Genomic DNA, 10,336 nt, shown 5'->3' on the forward strand with positions numbered 1-10,336 from the left:
CGTGAAACCCCATCACTACTAAAAATAGAAAAAAAAAGTGAGGGTTGGCAAGTGAAGAAAAAAAAAAAAGAAAAAAATTAGCTGGGGTGGTGGTACCCGCCTGTAATCCCAGCTACTTGTGAGTCTGAGGCAGGAGAATTGCTTGAACCTGGGAGGTGGAGATTGCGGTGACCGCAGATCGCACCACTGCACTCCAGCCTGGGCCATAGAGTGAGGCTCTGTCTCAAAAAACAGACAAGCAAACAAAAACAGGTGTCAGCCACGGCGCCTGGCTTGAGCCTAAGGATTTTGCAACATCCCAAAGGTTTCGCTTGAGGAACCTTATGTCAAACATAAGAGAAACTACCATATATCTAAACACGCCTGCATAGTGGCATTGCTTCTGCAAGTGAAGCCAGTAGTTTCTCCACCTAATCTAAAGCCCCAAAACTAGGGTCCCAGGACGGTAGGATGCCCCAGTCCACGGCTCCTTCTTTTTAGCCAGCAAGGCCACTGTAGCCAGCTCCAGACGAGTGTCAAACCCAGAGTAGGGGTGATGCCTAACCCCAGATCCCCCAGCAGCAGGAGCTACAGCTTGCGATACAGTCCCCAAGACTCCCAAGTGTCAGAGTGGAAGGGGTGGACGGGAGGCGGAGGCTGCACTGAGCCGGGATCGCGCCACAGTTGCACTCCAGCCTGGACAACAGAATGAGACTTCGTACAAAAAAAAAAAAAAAAAAAAAAAAAAGTGGAAAGCGTGGGGGCGGGGAAGGAAAAGGGATGGACCCAAGCGGTAGTGACGACTGAGCGCACTGGGAAGGGAGGTTTTCCCAGGAGGGTAGGAAGGCTACAGGAGGGAAACTGAGGCCCGGGGGAGGTGAGTGCTTTCTCAGCGTCTCCGTTTGAACGCGGGATGCAGACGCTGCAGTCATCCACGACAAGCCCTGACTAGAGCCCAGGTCTCCCGACTCCGCCGAGCCCCCACCCGGACCCGGGTCCTGCAGCTTGCGCGGAGGGCCTGGAACCCCACGAGGAGTTCCGGAGGCCGGGGTGGCCCGGCGGCCTGGCAGCCCTCAGGCTGGGCGCGGCATTACCATGACGACGGCGGGTGGGCCTCGGCAGGGAGGTTGGCCCGACCCGACACCCCGAGTCCGGGGAGTCGCCGGGGCCTCGGAAACGACCCAGGTAGAAGGCTCGGACTCCGAGGGTCAGTGCGCCCTGGGTGGCGTCAGAGGGAGATGTCTCGGCGATATAGTCGGAAAGTCGCCGGGAGGCTGGGGTCAGGAGCTTCAGGTCGCTTTCGAAGCCGCCGCCACTGCGGCGTCTCCGCCTTCTTAAAGGGGCGGGTATGTTTCTTTCCCGCCGACACAAAGGCCCTTCTCCCTCTAGTCTTCCGCTCTGGTCTTAAAGGGGAAACGGATGAGCTCTCGATCGTACCCCAGCGGCTCCTTGGCCCCAGTCGGCTGGTGCAGCACAGGTTCAGGTAAGATCAAGCAAGGCGAATCTTGGCTCATGACGCCCAATCCTGCTCCCGCTCCTTTCTTTTCCGTTTTCTGTTTTGTTTTTTTCTTTTTTATTTTTTTTTAAAGACGGGGTTTCACCATGTTGGTCAGGCAGGTCTTGAACTCCCGCCCTCAGGTGATCCGCCCGCCTTGGCCTCCAAAGCGCTTGGATTACAGGCGTGAGCCACTATGCCCGGCCGTCTGTTTTCTTTTTCGTCCTTTTTTTTTTTTGAAACCGAGTCTCTCCCTGTCGCCCAGACTGGAGTGCAGTGGCGCGATCTGAGCTCCCTGCAACCTCCGCTTCCCAGGCTCAAGCAATTCTCCTGCCTCAGCCTCCCAAGCAGCTGGGACCACAGGTGCCCGCCACCATGCCCAGATAATTTTTGTAATTTTAGTAGAGACGGGGTTTCGCCATATTGGTCAGGCTGGTCTCGAACTCCTGATCTCTGGTGATCCACACGCCTCAGGTTCCCAAAGTGCTGGGATTACAGTTGTGAGCCACTGCCCTGGTCAGCTTTTTTTTTTTTTTTTGAGATGGAGTCTCACTCTGTCGCCTAGGCTGCAACCTCCACCTCCCAGGTTCAGGCAATTCTCCTGCCTCAGCCTCCTGAGTAGCTGGGATTACAGGCGTGTGCCACCATGCCCAGCTAATTTTTGGCATTTTTAGTAGAGACGGAATTTCACCATCACAGACAAAGGCCTGGTGCAGTGGCTCACGCCTGTAATCCCAACACTTTTGGAGGCCAATGAGGGCAAATCACCTGAGCTCAGGAGTTCGAGACCAGCCTGGTCAACATGGTGAAACCCTGTCTCCATTCAAAATATAAAAAATTAGCCAGGCGTTGTGGCGGTTGCCTATAGTCCCAGCTACTACTCACAAGACTGAGGCAGGAGAATCTCTTGAACCCAGGAAGTGGAGGTTGCAGTAAGCTGACATTGTGCCACTACACACCATCCTGGGTGACAGAGTGACACTCCATTTCAAAAAAAAAAAAAGGCCGGGCACAGTGACTCACACCTGTAATCCCAGCACTTTGGGAGGCTGAGGTGGGTGGATCACAAGATCAGAGGTTTGAGACCCCTGGCTAATGTGGTGAAACCCGTCTCTGCTAAAAATACAAAAAAAAAAAAAAAAAAAAATTAGCCAGGCATGGTGGCATGTGCCTGTAGTCTAAGCTACAGGAGAATCGTTTGAACATGGGCGGCAGAGGCTGCAGTGAGCCAAAATCACACCATTGCACTCCAACCTGGGCGACAGAGTGACACTCCATCTCAAAAAACAAACGAAAAACAAAAATTAAGGCTGGTCGAGGTGGCTCACACCTGTAATCCCAGCACTTTGGGAGGCCAACGCGGGCAGATCACCTGAGGTCAGGAGTTTGAAACCAGTCTAGCCAACATGATGAAACTCCATCTCTACTAAAACTGCAAAAAAATTATCCAGGCGTGGTGGCGGGCGCATGTAATCCCAGCTACTCCAGAGGCTGAGGCAGGAGAATCGCTTGAAACCAGGAGGCAGAGGTTGCAGTGAGCCAGGATCGTGCCACTGCACTCCAGCCTGGGCGACAAGAGCGAGACTTCATCTCAAAAATAAAATAAAATAAAATAAATTAGCTGGGCATGGTGGCTCATGCCTGTAATCCCAGCTACTCAGGAGACTGAGGCAGGCGAATGGCTTGAACCCAGGAGGCAGAGGTTGCGGTGAGGCAAGATCGCACCACTGCATTCCATTCTGTGCGACAGAGTGAGACTGTCTGAAAAGAGAAAAAGAAAAGGGGTTAGCAGGCTTATCCCTTTAATGATCAGGTTTGAGGATAATGGAGACTCAGACCAAAAAGGAAGGGATGACTTCAGGAAATGGGAAAAGCAGGTGCTGGGCCTTGGGCAGGAGGACCTACCCCAGAAGACACCAGGTTTCTAGCTGTGAAGCAGGCAAAGAGAGCGTAATGAGGTAGATTCTGATAGCACTATCATTTAACCCATTACAGCCAATACTTCCTGGCACTTTCTGTGTGCCAGGCACAGTTCTAAGGTCAGTGTCTTGCCCAAGCTCACATAGCTACTAGGTGGTGCAGCTGAGATGAACAGGCAGTCTGAGTTCAGCATCTCCAGGTGCCTTACACTCCGATGACAGGCCGTATCAGCTCTTGTCTGGAGTACTGCTGTCGCGTCCTTCATGGTTCCCCCAGTCCAGGTTCTCCTTCTTTCTTTCCTTCTTTCCTTCCTTCCTTCCTTCCTTCCTTCCTTTCTCTTTCCTCGTTTTTTATTTTTTTGAGACTAAGTCTTCTTCTTGTAACCCAGGTTGGATTACCAATGTAACCCAATGGCATAATCTCAGCTCACTGCAACCTCTGCCTACTGGGTTCAAGCAATTCTCCTGCCTCAGCCTCCCGAGTAGCTGAGATTACAGGCACCTGCCACCACGCCTGGCTTTTTTTGTATTTTTAGTAGAGACAAGCTTTCGCCATATTGGCCAGGCTGGTCTCAAACTCCTGACCTCAAGTGATCCGTCCACCCAGGCCTCTCAAAGTGCTGGGATTACAGGCATGAGCCACCACGTCTGGCCTGTTCTTTCTTTCTAAGATGCAAATGGGGTCCTATTTTTCCACTGAAAAGTTCTTCAATCCTTCCCCAGTCATTGGAGGATGACATATAAAACCCCGAGGACCTGCAGTACTCATCTGCCTCCCTGCTTTATCTGGTCTCCCAACCAATCCATACCAATCCCTTTCCACCCCACTCATTTTTCTTTTTCTTTTCTTTTTTTGAGATGGGACTCTCACTCTGTCGCCAGGCTGGAGTGCGGTGGCACAATCTTGGCTCACTACAATCTCTGCCTCCCGGGTTCAAGTGATTCCCGTGCCTCTGCCTCCTGAATAGCTGGGCCACAGGAACGTGCCACCACACCTGGCTAATTTTTTTTTTTTTTAATTTTTTGTATTTTAGTAGAGACAGGGTTTCATCATGTTGGCCAGGATGGTCTCTATCTCTTGACCTCGTGATCCGCTGCCTCGGCCTCCCCAAGTGCTGGGATTACAGGTGTGAGCCACCACGCTCGGCCCTTACTCATTTTCAAGCCCTGGTTCTCTTGCTGCCTTCTACAAGAAGCCTTTTTTTATTTTTTTTAAGACAGGGTCTTTACTCTGTCACCTAGTCCTGGCACGATCAGGGCTCACTGCAGCCTCAAACTCCCAGGCTCAAGCAATCATCCTGCCTCAGCACACCCTCTCCACCCCCTACACTCCCCTCCAGGTACCTAATTTATTGTATTTTTAGTAGAGATGGGGTTTCACTATGTTGCCCAGGCTAGGTCCTGGATGCAAGCAATTTGCCCACCTCAGCCTCCCTCAGGATTACAGACCTGAGCCACTGAGCCCAGCCCAAGAAGCATTTCTTTTTTTTTTTTTTTTTTTTTTTTGAGGCAGAGTTATGCTTTTGTTACCCAGGCTGGAGTGCAATGGCGAGATCTCGGCTCACTGCAACCTCTGCCTCCTGGGTTCAGGCAATTCTCCTGCCTCAGCCTCCTGAGTAGCTGGGATTACAGGCACGCACCACCATGCCCAGCTAATTTTTTGTATTTTTAGTAGACACGGGGTTTCACCATGTTGACCAGGATGGTCTTGATCTCTTGACCTCGTGATCCACCCACCTCAGCCTCCCAAAGTGCTGGGATTACAGGCATGAGCCACTGCGCCCGGCTTCCAAGAAGCATTTCTTAACGGTCCCAGGTAGACCCAGGTTTCCTTCTTGGGTCTCTGCATTTTGGGCCCATCTCCATTATAGCTCAGGTCTAGTGGATGCCTATATTGTCTTCAAGTTCCCTTCATCCTTCCCTGCTGGACTTAGTACTCCTTCAGAGCAAGACTGTGGCTTTTCACCTTTGTGAACCAGCATGTGGCACATTGAAGACACTCAGAAAATGGGTTTTCCGGGTGCGGTGGCTCATGCCTGTAATCCCAGAATTTTGGGAGGTCGAGGTGGGTGGATCACCTGAGGTCAGAAGTTCGAGACCAGCCTGGCCAACATGGGGAAACCCCGTCTCTACTAAAAATACAAAAATTATCTGGGCATGGTGATGTGTGCCTGTAATCCCAGCTACTCAGGAGGCTGAGGCAGGAGAATCGCTTGAACCTGGGAGGTGGAGATTGCAGTGAGCCAAGATCTTGCCACTGCACTCCAGCCTGGGCAACAGAGTGACAGAGCGAGACTCCATCTCAAAAAAAAAAAAAAAAAAAAAAAAAAAGAAAGGAGAGAGATCCAAGATGGCTGATCACTAGCAGCTCGGGATTGTAGCTCCCAGAAAAAGCTCACAGGACGAGAGGACGCCACACTTTCAGACAAATTTTTGTTACCCACGGACCGGAAGATTCCCAGCGGAGGAGCCCCATGGGTCGCCAGGGTGACTCTCGTGGCCGGCGTGGCGGTTTTGCTGGTGCCCTGGCACAGCGGTTCTGGCTACAGAGTGAACGGGACTGGGTCCCCTTTTGGTCGATGTTTGGAGCTCTGGGAAGGCAGAGTTGCCTATTTACCTGATTGAAGAAGGGACTCAAGAGGGAAGCCAGACAGGAGATTACCAGGCAGAAAAGCACCACAAATCTTAATGCTGCTGTTTTGGCCAGCGCAGTGGGTTGCTCAGATTTCGGCGCTGGGAATCAACAAGTTGGATGTCCACTCAGAGACCTAATTTGAAAGTAGGCAATTACAAAGACGACAGGTGGATGAACTCACAATGATGGGAAGAAACCAGCGTAAAAAGACTGAGAATACCAAGATCAGAATGCCTCTCCTTCTACAGGGGATCACAGTTCCTCATCAACAAGAGAACAAGGCCTGATGGAGAATGAGTGCGTTCCATTAACAGATTTAGGCTTCAGAAAATGGATAATAAGGAACTTTAGTGAGCTAAAAGAACATGTTCCAGCCCAACATAAAGAAACTAAGAACCTTTTTTTTTTGTTTGTTTTATTTGAGACGGAGTTTCACTCTTGTTACACAGGCTGGAGTGCAATGGCGCAATCGCGGCTCACCGCAACCTCTGCCTCCTGGGTTCAGGCAATTCTCCTGCCTCAGCCTCTCGAGTAGCTGGGATTACAGGCACGCACCACCATGCCCAGCTAATTTTTTGTATTTTTAGTAGAGACGGGGTTTCACCATGTTGACCACGATGGTCTCGATCTCTTGACCTCGTGATCCACCCGCCTCGGCCTCCCAAAGTGCTGGGATTACAGGCCTGAACCACCACGCCCGGCTGAAACGAAGAACCTTGAAAAAAGATTTGACGAAATGCTAACGAGAATGGACAATTTAGAGAAGAATATAAGTGAATTAATGGAACTGAAGAATACAATACGAGAACTCCGTGAAGTATGTACAGGTTTTAACAGTCGAATTGATCAAGCAGAAGAAAGGGTATCAGAGGTCGAAGACCAACTTAATGAAATGAAATGAGAAGACAAGATCTGAGAAGAAAGAGTAACAAGGAATGAGCAAAGTCTCCAAGAAATATGGGACTATGTGAAAAGACCTAATTTACGATTGATAGGTATACTTGAATGTCATGAAGAGAATGAATCCAAGTTGGAAAATATTCTTCAGCATATTATTCAGGAAAACTTTCCTAATCTAGTAAGGCAGGACAATACTCAACTCCAGCTAATCCAGAGAACACCACAAAGATATTCCTCAAGTAGAGCAACTCCAAGACACATAATCACTAGATTCACTAGGGTTGAAATAAAGGAGAAAATTCTAAGGGCAGCTAGAGAGAAAGGTCACGTTACCCACAAAGGGAAGCCTATCAGACTCACAGCAGACCTCTTACCCGAAACCCTACAAACTAGAAGAGAGAGGGGGTCAATATTCAATATCCTCAAAGAAAAGAATTTTCAACCCAGAATCTCATATCCCGCCAAACTAAGCTTCATAAGCGAAGGAAAAATAAATTTTTTTGCGAACAAGCAAGTACTCAGAGATTTCATCACCACCAGGCCTGCTTTACAAGAGCTTCTGAAAGAAGCACTACAAACAGAAAGGAACAACCAGTATCAGTCATCCCAAAAACTTACCAAAACGTAAAGAGTATCTTTATAATGAATAATCTACATCAACTAATGGGCAAAATAGCCAGCAAGCATTAAATGACAATATTGAACTCACAAATATTAATATTAATTCTAAATTTAAATGGATTAAATGCCCCAATCAAAGACACAGACAGGTAAATTGAATAAAAAGTCAAAACCCATTGGTATGCTGTATCCAGATCTATTTCACAAGCAACGACATACAAAGACTCAAAACAAAGGGATAGAGAAAGATTCACCAATTAAATGGAGAGCAAAAAAAAAAAAAAACAAAAAACAGGAGTTGTAACTTTCGTTTCTCACAAAATAGACTTTAATAGTAATAAAGACTAAAAGAAACAAAGAAGGACATTACACAGTGGCAAAAGGATCAATGCAACAACAGGAGTTAATGAGTATAAATATATATGCACCCAATACAGGAGAACCCAGATACATAAGACAAGTTCTTAATGACATAAAGAGACCTGGACTCCTGCACAATAATAGCGGGAGATTTTGACACCACATTGTTAATATTCGACAGATCAACGACATAGAAAATTAATAGGGACATCTATGATTTGAACTTAGATCTGGAATAAGTAAACCTAGTGAATATTTATAGAATTCTCCACCCCAGGTCCACAGAACATACATTTTTCTCAGTATCATATTACACCTATTTTGAAAGTGACTACATAAATCACTCTTCAGCATTTGCATAGCATTTCACAGACTTAAATGAAATATTGGTTGGTTGGTTGGTTGTTATTTTCTTCCTTTATTCCTTCCTGTCTCTGTTGTTAAGTACAATTATCGGCATTAAAGAGGTTTTTAATACCTATTTTTAGATTGCATTCCAGCTCGGGCAATAGAGCAAGAATCCTGTTATCTCTCCCCCTTTTTCTTTCTCTCAAAAAAAAAAGAAAGAAATGGCTAGCTCCATTCCTGGCCCATTAACAGGACCTTAACAAATATGGGTTCCCTTCCTCCTTACTTGAGTTTGCAGACATGTGCTGGGAAGTGTTATGGGAACCACATGGCTTGGGTTTGTATCTATTTCAGTATACTTGCAAATGCATTTGACCCTAATTTGAATTTTTTTTTTTTTTTTTTTTTTTGGAGACAGAGTCTTACTCTGTCACTGAGGCTAGAGTGCAGTGGTGGGATCCCAGCTCTCTGCAACCTCCACCTCCTGGGTTCAAGCAATTCTCCCTCCTCAGCCTTCTGAGTAGCTGGGATTACAGGCGTGCACCACCATGCCCGGCTAATTTCGTGTATTTAGTAGAGACGGGGTTTCACCATGTTAAGCAGGCTGAGCTCGAACTCCGAACCTCAGGTAATCCACCTACCTTGGTCTCCCAAAGTGCTGGGATTACAGGCGTGATCCACAGAGCCGGCCCCTAATTTGTATTTTTATCCAACAAACAGTTGTATTCATGTCAGTGTGATGACATACGATTTTTATGTGTTTATCTTTACATTTGCCTTGGTATGGACGGTGGCATATTTGGATAGGAAGTGTGTATACACACTGAGAATTTTGTGTTGTGGTGGTGATCGGGTGTTGCCTGTTGAACACGTGTATGAAATGAAACGTGTGTTGTGTGCTGCCTATGGGGGCGGAGAGGACTGATCTGTTTGTGTGAATTTGTCTTTTTTTCTTTTCTTTTCTTTTTGATCATTATGCAAAACAATGTTTGTGTGAATTTATGTGTGAAGGTTGTGGATTCTGAGTTGATGTGTAGGCAGCTATGTAAACTAGAGCTGTCCAATAAAACTTTCTATGTTGATGGAAATGTTTTCTATTCACATTTCCCAAAAGAGTAGCCACTAACTGTGTGTGTCTATTAAGCACTTGAAATGTGGCTAGTTCAACTAAGAAACTGAAGTTTTAATTGTGTTTAATTTTAATTAATTAAAATGTGAATAAACACTGGTACACCACAGACAGAAACTTCAACGTTAGTCACACATTAGGGGTGGTGTGCATGCCCCTGCCTCTTACCAAAGAAACCCCATCCTTCGAGTCCGACCCCAGTGGAGCCCCGCCTAGGCGTGTGCGTGCATGTGTGTGTGCGCGCGTGTATGCGGGTGTCAGCCTTACCGAGGGGGCTGCCTCCCTACCCAAGTCCCCAGCGGAGCAGTGAATCAGCCTGACAATGAGGTGAGTCATTCCTGAACTGCTCCGGGCTGGCCCAGCAGGAGGGAAGCAGACGTCAGCCAGCCTGGAAGCCCTTCCCGCCCCAGCCCCGCGGTGGGATCGCTCAACCCCACGCACTGCAGATGTTGTTGAAGCAACTGACGCGGGCGAATCAAGGCGCGGAAGCTCAGCCCCTCCCTCTGGTTTGCAATCCATTCACCCCCAGCTCCTCTCTCCCCTCCAGTGGCATGTGAGTCATCTCAAGATCTCCCTAAGGACAGAGACATTCAGCTCCTCTATCTTGTTACACCCCCGATCCGACACCCACCTCCTCAAGCCTATCCCAGTTGCTTCTCCCTCAAGGCTGGGGGCTGGGGAAAGGGAAGCTGGACCCCCTGGTGAGGTGCCAGGATCCTGCTTCATAAGCAAAGCTGACCTACTCCGGGCTGCGGGAGTTGGCTCAGGGTCGGTTGCAGCTGGCTGGATCCTGGGGAACTGGCATCTTGCTTGCTTGGGCAGCAGGAAAGGAGTTGCCCAGGGGTGCTACCTGGAGCACTTATGGCTGCTGGAGAGGACCAGGTTGGGAGGGGGCAAAAGTATTCCTCAGGTTTCCAGGAAAGACCCTCATAGTTCTCCCCAGTGGCTGA

The 10,336-nt window shown here is 48.3% G+C and overlaps 1 long non-coding RNA gene across 1 annotated transcript; it reads left to right on the forward strand.

Annotated features, from left to right (window-relative positions):
- Positions 1 to 1,400: 1,400 nt before the first annotated feature.
- Positions 1,401 to 9,339, forward strand: LOC135271719 (uncharacterized). Its single transcript, XR_010339857.1, has 2 exons — positions 1,401 to 1,462; positions 8,676 to 9,339. It is a non-coding gene; the product is annotated as an uncharacterized LOC135271719 (long non-coding RNA).
- The last annotated feature ends 997 nt before the right edge of the window (positions 9,340 to 10,336 follow it).

The sequence above is a fragment of the Aotus nancymaae genome, unplaced genomic scaffold, assembly GCF_030222135.1.
Source record: "Aotus nancymaae isolate 86718 unplaced genomic scaffold, 86718_ANA_hifiasm-v0.15.2.pri h1tg000089l, whole genome shotgun sequence".
NCBI classification, from domain to species: domain Eukaryota; kingdom Metazoa; phylum Chordata; class Mammalia; order Primates; family Aotidae; genus Aotus; species Aotus nancymaae.